Raw genomic sequence first — 17,993 nt, 5'->3', positions numbered from 1 at the left:
GGATTTCTGGAAAGAGACTGTATTAAAACACAACCCATGAAAATATGTGACTTGATCTATTGATTCATGACTTTTAAAATATTTCAAAAGATGTTTTCTACTGAAAAATGTTAACAATTAACTGAGAAAAGTGTTGGTTTTGGCATAACTGAGCTGACCTTACTGAGAGTAATTAGCCAGTGTGTCTAGTTGTTGTTTGATGCAATCGTAAGACCTTGCCAAGAGAGCAGCAGAGCGTGCTTGTCTTCCTATGCAATCGCAGGAAGGCAACCTAAAAGCTGTATCAAGTTATGTTATAAATTATAGTGGGAATACAGAGACCAGAACACAGAGACCCTTTGTAGTATTCTTTTTTTTTTTTTTTGAGATGGAGTTTTGCTCTTGTCGCCCAGGCTGGAGTACGGTAGCGTGATCTCGGCTCACTGCAACCTCTGCCTCCTGGGTTCAAGCGACTCTCCTGCCTCAGCTTCCTGAGTAGCTGGGATTACAGGCGTGTGCCACCACATCCGGCTAATTTTTGTACGTTTAGTAGAGACAAGGTTTTGTCATGTTGGCCAGGCTGGTCTCAAACTCCTGATTTCAGCTGATCCCCTGGCCTCAGCCTCCCAAAGTGCTGGGATAACAGGCACGCCCCGCCGCACCCAGCCTTTGCAATATTCTTTTTTTTTTTTTTCTGAGATGGAGTCTCGCTCTGTTGCCCAGGCTGGACTGCAGTGGTGCGATCTGGGCTCACCTTTGCAGTATTCTTTATGTTGAACTGCTCTGTTGTGGGGATCCACTCAGAACTCCAGCATTGGTTTCAAGATTATCTTAAGCTGAAGACATTTTAGATTCAACAAGTGCTAAACAAAGCTTTCTTGGAACTTCCCTTATCTGACTAAAAGCAGTAGCTTCTGAGATTTGAGGCTACTGTAAATCCCTTCTCCAGGGGAATTTTGTGGCCCTGAGGAAGACAGGAAGACCACTAATACTCATAAAGAAAAACATTACCACTAACTTGTCCTCCTAAAAAGCCATTTGTCCTTTCCATAGGAAACTTTTCTTCCTTTCCCTTTTCCCTACTAAGTTCGGTAGACAAGCCCTGAGTCTAAACACTTCTTATATACTACTGTGAAGCCCCATGCGCATAAAAATATTAACATTGATAAAATGTGTATGCTTTTCCTCTGGTTAATTTACCTTTTGTCAGTTTAATTCACAGGCCCCAGCCACTAAACCTGAAATGTAAAGGAGAAGTATTTTGTTTGTTTGTTTGTTTGTTTTTGTCCCCTACAGTATCATGAGCCAATTTTTGCCCACTGGGGTCTACCAATGATATTGTGATAAGGGCTTTTAAAAGCTTGGGAGGTGGCTATGCACAGTGGTTCATGCCTGTAATCCCAGCACTTTGGGAGGCCAGGGAGGGAGGACTGCTTGAGCCCAGATCAAGACCAGCCTGGGCAACATAGGGAGACCCTGTCTCTACAAAATATAAAAAAATTAGATGGGCGTGGTGGCATATGCCTGTAGTCTTGGTTATTTAGGGGCTGAGGTGGAAGTATTGCTTGAGCCTAGGAGGTTGAGGCTGCAGTGGGCCTGCGGTGAGCCAAGATTGCACCACGGCACTCCAGCCTGGGGGACAGATTGAGACCTTCTCCAAAAAAAAAAAAAAAAAAAAAAAGGCTAGGGAGGTATTATATCAAGATTATGGTTTGCTCCACAGAGGCTTCCTATTAATGAATGAAAGGCTGATTATAGACGTATGAATGTTATAAACAGCCTTACATTTTCCTTAGCTGTTTTCTCAAAGTAGGTTAATTTCAAGTAGTAATGTTTAATTGTACAAGAGTTGCTGCTCATCAAGCTTGCCTATTCTTCATGGAGAAAATTGAATCAAGCCCCAAACTTGCAGTTTTTGGAGAGAAAAATTTGCATTCGGTTTTGGCAGGATATCCAGAAATCTGGCAGGTATGTTATTTTGGAGAAATAAAGTATTATATATGTATCTCAGGTACAGCAAGGAAAAAAATAATTCAATAACACTAGACCCATGATTAGGACTACAAATAGAAGTTATACCCCAAACTTATCCCACAAACTATCATTGAACAGCATTAAATTCTTACAGTAGCTGGGTTTGGCAAGTGTTTTCCTACTGATTAAGATGACTGTCCCTTCAGATGCAGCCCAGTCAAGTAACTGTCTCAACCAAGTCCCCAAAGTAGAGGCCTGGGGAAACCGTCGCCGCTCTGTGCTCCCAGAGTAATAGACTTTTTAAAAGGTTTTACTCACACTGTGTGGTAATTATTTTTTATCCATCTGTCGGTTTTCCCAATGTGATTCTTAAAACCCTGAGATCAGGGGCCTATTAAGGATAACCCCTGCCGGAGATGCTTTCTGAGTTCTCAGAAATAAAGAGGGGTAATCGTCAAGACCTGCAAACCAGAAGGATGCTTATGACTTTTTGTCTTTTTTAAAAAGGCAAATCAATGAATGAATTTTATTCTAAAGTCAGCTTGGCACAAAAAGGCTTTATTAATTAGAAATCCTTTGTTGCTCTTCCATTGAAAATACAATGGAAAGAGAATTTTCAACCTAGTTAGATATTCTCTAAGATCAGATCTAAGAAACTGCATTAAATTTACATTAAATCCTTTTCCTCTTCCATCGACCTCCTTGAGCTGCTCAGGAACCTGGATCAGTTACACGTTATCTCCACACCAGAGAGGACTTTCAATTCATTGATTTCATCAGAAGTGCAGGATTTCAAAAACTAGCTGACAGCCTTGTTCCAGAAATTCCTGTGAGGTTTTCTTTAAGAATTGCTGTTCTTCAGAGTAATTTGGTCTGTGGTTTCTCTGAGTTACCAAGTTATTTATTTCATAGAGGACTATAAGTGTTTTTCTGTCCAAACATTTAAACTTAAGGTTTAAGCAGAAATAAACTGGAGACAAGAAGACATTTACATTCTTCTATTTGAGACAGATTATTCTTATAATAGTTCTCACCTTGTTAACCTACTTTGTAGTTCCAAATTTGATGTGAAAGTTCAATATTTTAAATTCGTATGGGAGAGATAAATTATTGATTCAATAAATTGTGTTGGGACAATACACGCCATTTGGAGAAAAAAACAGCGGCTCCTCATTTTATTCTCCCCACACATACCAAAAAATCCAGATGGATCAGAACCTTAACTGTATAAAAACAAACTATGAATGCTCTGGAAAAATAACTTCGTTAAAAAAAAAAAAAAAAAAGGCCAGGCACGCTGGCTTACGCCTGTAATCCCAGCACTTTGGGAGGCCAAGGCGGGCGGATCACGAGGTCAGGGGATCGAGACCATCCTGGCTAACACAGTGAAACCCCGTCTCTACTAAAAATACAAAAAATTAGACGGGCGTGGTGGCGGCCGCCTGTAGCCCCAGCTACTCGGGAGGCTGAGGCAGGAGAATGGCGTGAACCTGGGAGGCAGAGCTTGCAGTGAGCCAAGATTGCACCACTGCACTCCAGCGTGGGCGACAGAGCAAGACTCCGTCTCAAAACTAAATAAATAAATAAATAAAAACTCTTGGAGTTTCCTCATTTGTAAAATGGGAAATAAAACCCTCATTAAGAAGATCAAATGAGGGTATGTATGCGAAAAGTGTTTTTTGTTTTGTTTTGTTTTTTTGTTTTTTTTCTTTTTTAAGACAAGGTCTCACTCTGTCACCCAGGCTGGAATGCTTAACCTCCTGGGCTCAAGCAATCCTCTCACTTCAGCCTCCCTAGTAGCTGGGACTACAGGTGCACACCATCACGCTCACCTAATTTTTACAATTTTTTGTAGAGACGGGATCTCATTATGTTGCCCAGGCCAGTCTCAAACTCCTGGACTCAAGCCATCCTCCAACTTTGGGCTCCCAAAGCGCTGGGATTATAGGTATGAGCCACCATACTCAGCTGGGAAGCAGTTTTCTACAAAACCCTACACAGCATAGGTGACCTCAAATCTAGTCCAAGTCCAACTTTTCCAACCTTGAAGAAATGAATTTGACAGCCCAAAGAGTATGATACAGAACCAGAACCTTTTAAAATTTGTAGTATTTTTTTTTTTTTTTTGAGACAGAGTCTCGCTATGTCACCCAGGCTGGAGTGCAGTGGCGCTATCTCGGCTCACTGCAAGCTTCCCTCCCAGCTTCACGCCATTCTCCTGCCTCAGCATCCCGAGTAGCCAGGACTACAGGCGCCTGCCACCACACCCAGCTAATTTTTTGTATTTTCAGTAGAAATGGGATTTCACCGTGTTAGCCAGGATGGTCTCGATCTCCTGACCTCATGATCCGCCCACCTTGGCCTCCCAAAGTGCTGAGGCTGAGGCAGGATTACAGGTGTGAGCCACTGTGCCTGGCAGTTTGTGGTATTTTCAAAGCTCAAAGTTGAAGAAAAGCTCATATTCATTGTAAAAGTCAATTACACTTAGAACTATCTGCAAATTACTTTCTGTATCTATTTCCTATTGCTGCTCTAGTAGCTTAAAGCAACACAGATTCAGTTTCTTACAATTCTGGAGGTCAGAGGTTTGCAGTCTGTTTCACTGGACTGAAATGAAGGTGTCAACAGGGCTGTGTTCCTTCTGGAGGTTCTAGGAGAGAATCTATTTCCTTGCCTTTCCCAGCATCCTTTCCTGCATTCTTTGGCTCATGGCTCCCTCGCTGGCATCACTCTAATCTCTTGTTTCCCTGATCACATCCCCTACTAGTCTCTCTGATCTCATCTTCCCCTTATAAGTATCCTGTGATTGCATTTGGGGCACACTCAGGCAATCCAGTATAATTTCCCCATCTCAAAATCCTTAATCACATCTGCAAAGTCCCTTTTATCATACAAGGTGACATGGTAGCAAAGTAAAATAACATAAATCCATGGAGTTTATGGTGTGGACATCTTTGGGGGCCACTATTCAGACAGCCACAGTACCATAAACCGCTCTCCTATACTGTAATCACAGTTCCTTACTAGCACAAGTTTTCTATCTCCTTTCCCAGTTAGTCATTCCGAATTAAATCATCAACAGAAGTATTTAAAAATAACCTAGGGAATAAACTGTTTTCTATTAATTCTATTTTATAACTCAGATCTACAATCTGAGTTGTAAGATTTACTTCTTCCATTCTTTTTTCAGCGTTTATCTTTTATGACAGGCATTTACATACAAGACACACCTGCCCAAAGATTAGCACACGTTATGAAATACTTCTCTTTCCTTCATCCTTTTCCTACATTGTGCCTTTGCCTAGCTTGATCTCCACTACTTCCATCACTACCTGCTGTTCCTAACCACAGCATTAATAACACTTTGCAATTTTAATATCCATCCTCCCTAAGTGCCTCCTTACTTTTTATAGAATATCCTTTTTGTCTTTGTAATACATCTTTGATATTTCCTTTTCAACTTTATTCTTTATCAAATGTGCACAAAGATTCTTGATTCTTCTTTACTCAGCTCTTTTATGATACAATGTCACTAGCAATTCTAAACTGCATATTCATTTTAGCCCCAATCCTACGCCACACCATGTTTGACTTTCCTAAAGTTTTGTTCATTAACTATCCTTTGAATATTTTTTTTAAATTCTGAATTTTAAAATTGAGGCAGAATTTCTGCACAGAGAAATTCAGAGGTAACAAGTGCATGGTTTAATCAGTTCTTCATGTTGTTTTGATACTACTGATTTCTGATCCTTTCACTTCTATTTTATAAAAACATTTATCCAACCCATTCTATTATTTAAAACCCACATTCTTCCTTACAATGATTTCTCTTATATTTGAAGAGCAATACTGTATTATTAACTCAGATTTCATCCAGAAATGGGGAAATTTAAGGGTGAGCCATTTTGTTTCCAAAGAAAGTCTCTCAGAACTCATTTTCTATCTCAGCGATGCCTAGTCCTAAACATCCTCACAAAATGGAAATGTTGATTTAGGATGTCAATGCTCAAAATATCTTTCTTTTTTACAATTCCTTAGAGGAATTAATTCTTAAACATCAAAAGGTGCTTGCTGTGATATAGCATGTCTGATAATATAGGGCTACACAAGGGACTTCTCAAGCAAGCCCGGGCTGGATAGGACTAAAAATCAAAGGACTAATTATATCAGGACATCCCATATTCCCTTCACTGATTAAGACAAAACAACGGGGCCCCTTATTTTACTTTGTGAAGCCAAATTAACAAAGCTGAAATAGAAGATCTCCTTATAAGAAAGGCTGCAAACACTGGAAGGATTAGTCACAGTGAGCAAAAATCACCAATGCACCCAAAGTATGCATATGAGCAGGGATTCCATTGGGTATCTGTAAGGCTGGTAAGAGCTTTAGAATTTGGTTCTCAAGGAAATGAGGTGGGTAAGGAATCCCCCCAAATGTCAATGTATCTTCTTGCCATCTCAACAATCCTGGGTACAATGTGCACAGATGAAATATGGCATTTAAAAGGAGGTCAAGAAACATTTTCCTCATGATTTTTGATATAAAATCAAGATGGCAACAAACACTGGAAGGATTAATCACAGAGCAAAGTTAGCACGCGCCTTTGTCTCAAAATCTTCAAAATCTTTTAAATGAAATAAGATTATATCCAAGGGCCTAAAAGCAGGTGTCTTCTAGGTTTGTCCAAGACCATAATTCTAAAATCCTAGAATCTGCTTCATTGTTTCAGGTGAATGAAGTCATAGGCTACACCAAGCACAGTGACTACACACATATAAAAAGCTGCTTTTTGAAAGATCACTTTAACAACCACATTTTGTATCATTTCCCTAAGCTGAATCATGTTCTCAGCCCTCGCTCCAGGCAAAGAGGACACAGAAAAGAGATATAATCACAGATCACACACTTGCAACGTGGGTGTGAGAAACCGTTTCCAGGGAGAAAATGACAAACATACTGATGCACCCAAAATACGCATATGAGCAGGGATTCCATTGGGTGTCCGTAAGGCTGGCAAGAGTTTTAGAATTTGGTTCTCAAGGAAATGAGGTGGGTAAGGAATCCCCCCAAATGCCAATGTATCTTCTTACCATCTCAACAATCCTGGGTATGATGTGCACAGACAAAATAAGGCATTTAAAAGGAAGTCAAGGCACATTTTCCCCATGAATTTTGATATAAAATCAAGATGGCTTCTTAGATAGGACAACTGAAGTGGGGTATAGCAACACGGGCTAGCTGAGTCTCCCATGGCTCAACCACAAATGCCCCCATAAAGAATGGTCGGTGGTCTCAGTGAGTTTGCTCAACTCCCAAGAACGTGGATTTTTTTTCCAGTATTCCCGCACCTAGAAGAGCATCATACCCTGCTAGGCTTGAAGTGACAGCTCAGTAAATGATAGTGGAATAAGAAAAGACTTCAAAGAAGAAAGTGAAAATCCAGTGCCATAGAGTGTCAGTTAAGCAAATTAAGGTAGCGGGCAGGGAACAAGATCTTAGATTTCATGGAGGTTTTTTCCAAAGTCCACATATATTTGTTTGAAATTGCAAATATCATGGATGTATTTGCATAAACAGGCATGTGTATTTGCTTGTGTTTTTACAGACTCTGGCAACTATTTTCAGATAATTTCCAAGAATGAATGATCATATTTACTACTCGTTTTGTCATCACTGCTTTTCTTCCTGCTTTGTCTTTTAATCGATCTCTATCTAGCCCAGCCAACCCCAATGTGTGTATAACAACTGCCACAAGCAGTTCCTGTTCCTTCAACTCACCTGCCCCATCCCTGTTTAGGTGCTTTGTCCTCCTTGAGGAGCCTCCAATGCTGCTGCTCATATACATGTCACAATTTCAGACCCAGCATGCTAGGAACTGCTGCCAGCGCCTGGTTAAGCCAATACTAAATGGGCCCAAACAGGTGAACAGACATTCTGTCTTTCTCAAACCTCTGAAAAAGATTCTGCAACTCATCTCACAGTAATTTGTTCCCTAATTTACTCTTAGGAAATTGTCGTTAAAGTCTGATTACGTTAAGTCCAATTCTCTGTAATTAGATCCTCAGTGAAGAAAAGTCTACCCATCACCACAATTTATTTTCTTTTCTATAGCTCCAGCATCAGCATTGTACCATTATTTTGGCAGCTCTGGAGAAAGGATTTGAAAAATATATCTGGGGTGGAGGGGAAGTCAACTGCATGTCTTTCTGAAGAAAGCGCTACCTTCTGTTATAATATCATCATTCTAGAAGATTCCCAATTGTTAAAAGCCTATTTCATTAAAGTGTATTACACACCAGTTTTTTTTTAATTAAATAATTAGCAGCTTATATATATTTTGCTATTGCATGTAGGAAGACAGAAATAGGCTAGCATTTCTATCAAGGCTAGCAATGAATCATTCATCCTAACCCCTAAATTATATAGTAAAGAATACTTTACTATACATTCAATTTTTATATTCCATTTTGTTGTAGTCTGTCAAGCAATATCTCTCAGTTAAAATGCATTAAACAGATCTTGAAATGCCTTTGCAAAGTAAAATTAGCTAAATTAGTTTTGAGGCTCTTTTCCTAAGTGATGAATTGATAACAAATATGTTTGGAGAACAAAAATACTATACAGAAATACGCATAACAATTAAAGTTGTGACTTATAGTTCAACAATAGAATTTTAAAACTTGAGTAATGAAAAAGACCCTATCAGTCTTCAAGTTTCTCTTAGATGTGCCAGCAGCTTAACTTTATCCTGGTAGCAGGTGATATTCAAAATTCAAGAAAATACATGTAAATAACTGTCAGATTCGTGGAATAAACACGGTAAAGAATTTGAAAATCACTAAAAAGTATAGCCACAGGTATTCCTACAGAAACCTGTTTTCTGCTCTTTCACCTTGATACTAGCATTAACGTCCCAGATAGGTGCCCCTCCTTCATCTGGGGTCCCATAGTGAAAATGACATGGAGCAGAGCTGCACACGACCCAAGACAGACCTGGACAGGAAATAAACATTGGTTGTAACAAGCTTCTGAGATTTTCAGGTTGTTACCACAGCCTAATTTAGCCTAAGCTCACTGAAACACACCAGGAAAGGCTGAGGATCCAATGGTTTCACTAAGGAAACAGCCATGATGGTCAAAAATAATCTTAATCCAAAGCACAAAAAAGTTTAGAGATGTTTATTTGGGCATTTTAAAAGACCTTCTTGGTACTTAGCTCCCTTCCATTCAGCCATGTGATATTTGCAGAACAACTATGATGTAGCAGTGACCAGGGCCATATTTGTGTGTTGGCTTTCACTAGTCAGCTGTAAATCTGAGGGCGGGAACACCATTTTCCCATGTTTATATTCCCATTACCCAGAATAATGCTTGGCATGTGCTCTAGGTGCTCATAAATGTTTGTTGTTGGCTTACTGTTGAAATCCATTTCAAAATGCAATGGACATTTGTACAAAGTGCAGAGGTAATATTAAAGAAGGAGAACTGAAGTTTGCCTGGGAAAATAAAAAGAAAGTATCTTTTCGGCAGACATGAAAGAACAGGAGATTAGAGTTTGGTGAAAAAACGGGCAAAGAATTTCTTGGTAGAAGATACAGCACAAATGCTTCGGTCTGGCATTTCAGATTATTTTGCCACCAACAATGCACTTTAAAAAATGTTATAATAGCAATCTTATTAATTAGATTTAATACAGTTCCTTATGTTATCCTAACCCAATATGGACTAGAATCCTGGCTGATGTTAGCAGCACTAGAGCAGAACGCTTAAGAGAACAGACTCTGTGAATCTAATTAATGCCACTAAATTGTACACTTTACCACAATTTTTAAAGATTCACCATGGTTAGTTCTGTGATCTCAGTGTGGAGGTAGACCACATTGTCCAAGTTTTACAGAAGAGGCTTCTGGAACTAAGAGGTTTGAATCCTGGCTCTGTCACTTGCCAGCTATGTGATTTGGTCATATTGCTTAACCTCTGTGTTCCAGTTCCCTCATGTATAAAACGAGGATTGTGTTAATAATGCCTTGTAGGAGTGTTGTGCAGATTCAATGAGTTAATATGTAAAAAACATTTAAATAGTTTCTGGTACAGAGGCAGCATGGTAAACAGGTATCGGCTATTATGAAAGGCCAGAGGAAGATCAGCAGTGAAATAGGTCTATGTCCTAATCCTTTTCAGCATCTTTATCGAAAACTTGGATGAGAAAAATCAAAGCCATTTTGACTTACAATTAAGATAGAATTATGATGGAATATATAACAAATATGATGGGTACCATAATTGAGAGTCAAAATAATCATGAGACTGGAACAATCGGTCAAAAGCAACAAGATGTAGTCACATATAGGAATAAATTTTAAATTCTTGCATATTTAAATGTTACACAAATCTCAACAGTTTAAGAATGGGGGGAACCTGCTTTAATAAAGAGCAGCATGTATAAATCAAATGTTGGGGGAGCAAGTTTAATTAAGTATAAGCTCCGTATGAATCAATAGTGTGCTGTAGCTGCCAAAAAAGCTCACGCCATGTCGTTAACTGAGTTTTAGTCTCTGGATTTATCAAGGGTGGTAGAAATGTTCTGTCTTCCTCTGCACTGGCCAGCTCAGGGCACAGTAAGAAAAGCATCCCAAATGATGAGAACAAATCTGTTCCCAACAGTGATGGCAATATGAACTTGGTGACACCCACAGTCTGAAGGTCAAGTACTCAGGTGCAGATCCTGACACTGCTCCTCCCTGGCCATGTGATCTTAAAGCCTCTGTTGTCTCTTCTGTAAAACTTGGACAATATGGTCTACCTCCACACTGAGATTATAGAACTAACCATGGTGAATCTTTAAAAATTGTGGTAAAGTATACAATTGAGTGGCATTAATTAGACTCACAATTTAGTGGCACTAATTAGATTCACATAATTTATTTCCAAAATCTTTTTTTTTTTGAGACAGAGTCTCGCTCTGTCACCCAGGCTGGAGTGCAGTGGTGTGATCTCAGCTCACTGCAATCTCTGCCTCCCGGGTTCAAGCAATTCTCCTGCCTCAGCCTCCTGAGTAGCTGGGATTACAGGCACGTACCACCACGCCCGGCTAATTTTTGTATTTTTGGTAGAGACGGGGTTTCACCATGTTGGTCAGGCTGGTCTCGAACTCTTGACCTCATGATCTGCCTGCCTCAGCCTCCCAAAGTGCTGGGATTACAGGTGTGAGTCACCACACCCGGCCCAAAACTTAAATCTCACCAGACAGAAACTCTCTAGCCATTGAGCAATAGCTCCCCACTTTCCTCCTCCCTCAGTCCCTGATAACCTTAATGTACTTTCTGTCTCTATGAATTTGCCTATTTTAGGTATTTCCCAGGATTCATTTCTTGACAACTAAAAACGTTTAAAAATGGAGTGGGCTTCTTCAGGAGGAGGTCATGTCCACTGTCACAAGAGTCGTTCAAGTAGAGAACAGAAAACACTTCAAAAAATTATGTGGTGGGGATTCATTTTGGGTTGCAGCAAATAACTGAAAAGTGTCTCCCAGATTTGACAGTCTATGAGTCTATGAACTCCAAAATACATTCGACATGTGTTTCCGGTGACTTCTAGCCCCATTTTATTTAAGATGAAACTGAGGCAAGAGCTCTTTGATAAGTAGCCCAAGGTCAATCACTAAGTCACGAAGAGAGCTATGGATAGACATGGAGTGGAGTCTCCTGACGCACAGCCCTGCCCTGCATTCCACCATCTGATGATGCTGCACTCTATGACCTACTTGTCCTACGGTTCTTGTATTTTTCCTCCCAAATTCCCTCAGGACTTTGTTTGAAGGCTGCATAAAATATCTTAAATGAAAAGTGATTTAATAACATCAAATTCTTAACTTTAATGCCACAATGATAAAAGCTGTTAGAAGATGAATTTGCAAGCATGAAAACACTTTGATCAACCATTAGAAACCAGACTCTCAAATGTAGATTTTAAGTAATGTACAGCCATTTGGATGTCAGACTGAGAAAAAACACTGGAATAACTTCCATATATATTCCACAGCTTACTGGAGAAGCCACAGCAATCACTGCTTTTTTTAAAAAGTACAGATTTTGGGACCAAAGAAAGCCTTCAATTCTGATGTAATCTCTCTTAATATGGAGACAGACACAAATGTATATGGAAAAGACTTGGTTTCAGTAAGATTCCAGATTTACTGTTTTGTTTTTTAAGATTCAGGATATATCACTGGATTTAATGTCTAAAGAAAAAGCCAATATGTTCCTGTAAAAAATAGCCATAGAACCAGTCTATTCTCTAATGATAAGACTGTAAGAAATACTTTTCAGAGTAGAAAACAAAAACAAGTAACTTTTACCAAATATCAAACATAGTATTTAGTAATTCATTCCAACGTCAACAAAATTTTCCTCTGGAATTTGTTCCAAATCTTAGGTCCCATCTTTATATGCACATTTTCCCCATTTGTATATTCAGAGGTCTGCTAGTAAAAACAAAGTTTTTTCTTAAGTAATTTGCTCTATAAAAAAGCCAAAAGAAAAACTTAGAAGCCAATGGTACAATTAAATTCAACATATAAATATATTAAAATAAATCTTTTTTTGAGCTGCATCTGTTTTTAGAGCTCAATCTGTTTTTAGAATGCAAAGACATCAGGAAAATAAACTACAACTGACCAATCATTTTTCACCCTATTGGTTATAAACATATTCAGATGCCTATTTCTAAGCATGTAAGTGTTGTCTGTCTCACACAACAGAAATCCAGAGGTAGCATGGCCAGGGCAGGGGCAGCTATTCCACAAGAGTGCCAGGAAGCTGGCTCTTTTTGCTCCACTCTTACTAATGTGTAGATGTCCACTCTCCTGTTTATCACCTCAAAGCTGCATGATGCCTTTTGCTGTTGTGGCATCAGAAAGCAGGAGGCAGTAGTACTTACATCAGGAAAGCAAAGGCTTTCCCAGAACATTCCAGTTAACGGTGCCTCCAAAACAGTTATCCAGGACAGAAAGCCAGAACTGGATCCAATTCCATCCAGTTCTTAACCTCAACCCCTATCAAGCATCATGTACTTCTCTAAATCTGCAGATTCCACTTCCTTCAAGTCCTATGTCCCTTCCTCCTTTTCTTCCTCTACTAATTCTACCTTTGTCCAAGCTCTTACCATCCCTTGTCTAGACTGGTACAACAGTCTCCAAATTGTTCACGGATCCTCCAGCTTTGGCTTCTATCAATCTACCCTCCATGCTGCCACTAGACTCGTCTTTCTAAAACATAAATGTGACTGTCACTCCTCCACTGCCCTTAGGACAAATTTAAACCCCTTAGCATGACATAAACGCAAAGTATTATCTATTTCAACCTCTTCAGTTCATCTACCATTTTCTTTTTTTAGACAGGGTCTCACTATGCTGCCCAGGCTAGCGTTAAACTCCTAGACTCAAATGATCCTCCCATCTCAGCCTCCCAAGTAGCGCGGACTACAGGTATATGGCACTGTTCCCAGCTTGAGATGGTAGCATTTTTATGTGTAAAATTTAGGACACTAAACTACAAAAAGAGTAACAACCATGATACCAGAGTGATAAGCTATTCTGTGGCGGCAGGAAGATCTCTGTAGCCCCTGAAATGGGCTTGCTTCATGGAGAGGAAACAGGCATTCACAAAAGGGAATTTTCCAAATAATTAAAGCTTAAATTTTAAGTTGAATAAAAACTAATAAAATATTAAAATATTATTGGTAAAAATCTTCCTAAAAATGCATTACACATTTCCTTGCCTTTTAAGGAGAGGAGGTTGAACCAAATTTAACCTTTTTAGATGACTCAGTGTCATCATTACGAAACTCAATTACCGCTGAGGCAGCAGGGCTGTCTCCCTCTCCATTAAATGGCTCCAGACTGTTAACCATTTATTTCTTTACTCATTTCCTCTCCCTTTCACCATTAGGATTTTATCCAGCATCTTCAGTTGTTGTAATTTTGTACAAGTCTTCAGATTCCCCACAGAATTTGAGAGTTTGAAGGAATTTTAGAGATCATTTAATCCATCAGTCTATCAAATTTTATAGTTAAGAAAACTAAACCCTAAGTTAAGTGAGCAGTCATTTTCTAATCAGTCGCTTTTCATCTTCTATTTTAATGGCTTTAGAACTGTGTTCTGAAGAAACCGCTACTCAATTTGAGCTCAGGCCATTATGTTTATCTTTCTTTAAAATGCTAAGGGTAAACTGGATTTAAAAACATACGCTACAGGATAAACACACTTTGAATGAACTTAGAAATTAGGGTATATCTGTTAGCATCAGGAGTATGACATATCTATTTTAACAACAGAATTTCTTCTTTCTTCCTTTTTTTTGTGTTCTATTGTTTTACTCATTTATAAAACCCTCATTATTTATTTATTCAACACCTCAGCCTCCAATCAGTAAATAACCAGGCCCAACTTTGTTTCTAACTTAGTTGTTAGAAATCTACAGAGGCAGGGAAGAAAAGCATATGTGTTTACTAAGTATTAGCTATGGTGCAAATATGTTCCTTACAAAACCAAAACAGAAGCTCTTAAGATGGGTAATGCTATCCTCATTTTACAGGTGAGGAAACCAGGATGGAGAAGCTGCACAATTTATCTAAGGTCGTACAATTAATCAGTGGTAGAGGAGAAATGTAAATCCTGATGCTTGATGTCACATGACTGCTGCCCTTAAGGAATTCATAATCTATAACAACAGAAAAGTACATATTCAACTCTCTAACAGTGTGTTAAAAGCAACCATGGCAGTGTGGGACTGCAGAAGAGGAAGTAATGAATTATACCTGAAAAGATGGGAGAAGGTTACACAGTGACATTTGAGGTGAATCTTAATAATAGTAATAAAAACAGTAATAGCAAACACTTTTGTAGGAATTATTGTGGGTTAGGCACATGCCATCTCCTTGATATTATATCCCACTTCTGCAAAGGAAACTGAGGCACAGATAGATTTAAGTAACATATCTAAGCCCACGCCACTAAAAAGCGTTTGGTTCTAGAGTTCATTCTAGGACTACTGTGCTGTGCTAATTCCCAGAAGTAAAAAAGGTGAAGGTGTCCCCGGGTGAGGAGAAAGAGACTGGAGCAAAGGCATCAAAGTGCATGGGAAACAGAGTGACTCGAGGTGACTGATGCAGCTGGAATAAAAGTTAAAATATGTAAAGCAGACCATATTCCCACTCTGCTTAAAACCAACATTGGCTGCTCACTACATTTTAAGAGAAATCTGAGCCCTGTCTAGTTCTTGCTCCACTCTCCCACTCATTCACGTTCTCCTGACACACTGGCCTTCCAGTACCTCAAACAACCAAGCTCTTTCCTGCTGCAGAACATTGGCACATGGTAGTATCTCATTCTGAAGTATTCTCCCCCTAGCTTTTTACCTAGCTAATTCTTGAACATCCTCTGGTCTTGACCTAATTTTGATTTACACAGAAAGGTCTTTGAAATTCCCCATCATGCCATAATATCTCATAGCAGCATCCTCAGCTTCCCCTTCATAGCACTACCCTACTTTGTAATTATACTACTGTTGTGACTACAGACTATAGGCTCCATGAAGGCAAGGACTGTGTCTGCTATTTTGTTGTTGTTTTCTTGTTGTTTTGCCTTTGGTTTTCCTTGACTGGCACATAATTCAATGGCAGAAGTTGAAGTTGGAATTGGAAGAGCATGGCCTTTATCCTACAATTAAGAAGGCAGAAAAATTTAATCAAGGACAGTGACAAGATCAAAAGGAGGCTTAAACAAAGCAAAACAAAACCTAGCATGGTGTGGATGACAGACAAGAGAAAGACCAAGGCTGACAGACTAGTTGAGGATGCCTTCAACAAGCCAGGTGAGAGCCTGAATCCAGGCAGTGGTGGAGGAAGTGAATTCAAGAGACTGTACAGGTGGTGTGGCTGGATTTGTCCATTTGATATGTGTGTGTGTGTGTGTGTGTGTGTGTGTAAGCCTGCTCCGTGTACTCTGTGACCTACTATCCAGAGGTATAAAACAAAGTACTAAAAAGTAAACCTGTATAGAAAAACTCTATGCTCTCCAACAAGAGGAAAATATAAAAAAATAAAGACTGATCACTCCTTTTGGCCTTTAGATCCAAAGGGAATTGAAGAATGAATAGTTATTTTCAAGGGGACAAGCCCTCTTCAAGGAGAAGCCAGTTAAGGCAAAGATGAAGAAAGAAAATTGTATGAAAAGATTGAGAATACAGAGAATTTTTCTGGCAATGAAAAGGGGGTTTCAAAGCCTACTCGTTAAGGGGGTATAAGTTAGGTTTTGCTGAGAAGGGATAAGCCAGGGAAAGACTGAGAAAAAAAATGAAAAAATGATATAGGGAGAAGAATTGTGAACTTACCTGAATAAAAAAGTGTAAAAACAAAATCTACACATTTTGGAAGGAGACTGAGCCTTGAGGTTAAGGGAGGCAAAGAGTGGAAAGGTTATATGGGAAGGCCACAAATGGACTCAACTCTTGGCATGAATTCACCCCAGTGACGCCTCTGCAGAATCCTTCCTGGGTTTAGAGAGGGATGGCCACATGGAGACTGACTGCCCATGGCAGGCACAGCTGCTTCGGGGCTGCTTCAGCCACTGCAGACTCAACACTGGAATACAGCTTGCCTCAACAAAGCTTAACCAGTGGAAAGCTAAGACTCCTCTAATCTTTGTCTTAGATTTTTAAAATAACACCCTTTTCTTGAAAGTGAAAACTTGACTATTCTCCCTAATTTCCTGCATTTGAGCGAAATCTAAAGGTTTCTTTAAATGTAAAGTTCATCTTCTCAAGAGCATCTGGGAGTCCATACAGTAAGTCTATTTTAATTTCATATTTAGCAGTAGTAAAAAGTGTACTAAGAGTAGATGGCACCAGGGAGCTGCCATTTTTCACACCTCCAAACAGCACTCCTGTTTCCTCTCACATATGTCATGGTAAAAGAGCCAAACTCCGAACGCCTGCCTTCCCAGAGTCGCTGAAAAATCCTGTCTTGAGTGCTGCTGGGCTGTGATAGACCACCCCCGCTTCTATCTACACCCCCAGAGTTTGGGAATGGGACAGTGAGATGATGGATAGGGAATGTGTATCCGTTCTGAAGGAGGTATAATGAGCTTAAATTTACTGTACTAAAGTTAACACAACTGCTATAGGTGACATAATAAGAAATTTGTATTTGGTCTCTGCCCCGGTTCCTGGCACAAAACTTGTAAAACCCTTGTAATTTCCTGAGTAGTCCGGGTGAGAGGAGAATCTTCGTTTTTTCATAGTAAGCCCCTTTCAACCATGCCCAAGTTTATACTACTGAGGTGACTCTTGGATGATGGGGACTGGTTGTCAGAAGAACCAACCATGTGAACAGAGGATTAGAATTCAGCACCACCTCGGGCCGGGCGTGGTGGCTCACGCCTGTAATCCCAGCACTTTGGAAGGCCGAGACGGGCGGATCACGAGGTCAGGAGATCGAGACCATCCTGGCTAACATGGTGAAATTCACCTCATCTCTACTAAAAATACAAAAAATTAGCCGGGCGTGGTGGCAGGCGCCTGTAGTCCCAGCTACTTGGGTGGCTGAGGCAGGAGAATGGCATGAACCCGGGAGGCGGAGCTTGCAGTGAGCTGAGATCAAGCCACTGCACTCCAGCCTGGGCAACAGAGTGAGACTCCATCTCAAAAAAAAAAAAAAAGAGAATTCAGCACCACCTCTCTCTAGCCACCTCTCCAGGCATGGGAGAGGTTAGAGATCAACTCAACCACCAAGGGCCAATGATGTAATTAATCGTGCCTATGTAATAGCCATAAAAACCCTAACAACTCCAGAGCCCCTGGGTTGGTGCATACATCAAGGTGCTGGGAAGGTGGTGTGCTGGAGAGGGCACCTTGCTCAATGCATCTCTTCCATTTGGCAGTTCCTGAGTTGTGTCCTTTATAATAAACTGGAATAGTAAGTAAAGTGTTCTGTGAGTCATTCTAGCAAATTATCGAATGCAAGGAGGGAGGATGTGGGAAC

General features: G+C 39.9%; 1 protein-coding gene across 1 annotated transcript in view; it reads right to left on the bottom strand.

Moving 5' to 3' along the window:
* Positions 1-17,993, bottom strand: part of KCNMB4 (potassium calcium-activated channel subfamily M regulatory beta subunit 4) — a 74,977-nt gene that overhangs the window by 16,395 nt on the left and 40,589 nt on the right. The gene's annotated exons all lie outside the window — the stretch shown is intronic.

The sequence above is a fragment of the Pongo abelii genome, chromosome 10 (genome assembly GCF_028885655.2).
Source record: "Pongo abelii isolate AG06213 chromosome 10, NHGRI_mPonAbe1-v2.0_pri, whole genome shotgun sequence".
Lineage (NCBI taxonomy): Eukaryota > Metazoa > Chordata > Mammalia > Primates > Hominidae > Pongo > Pongo abelii.
Note: the sequence above shows the minus strand (reverse complement) of the source record. Positions and strands in the feature narration are given on the sequence as shown.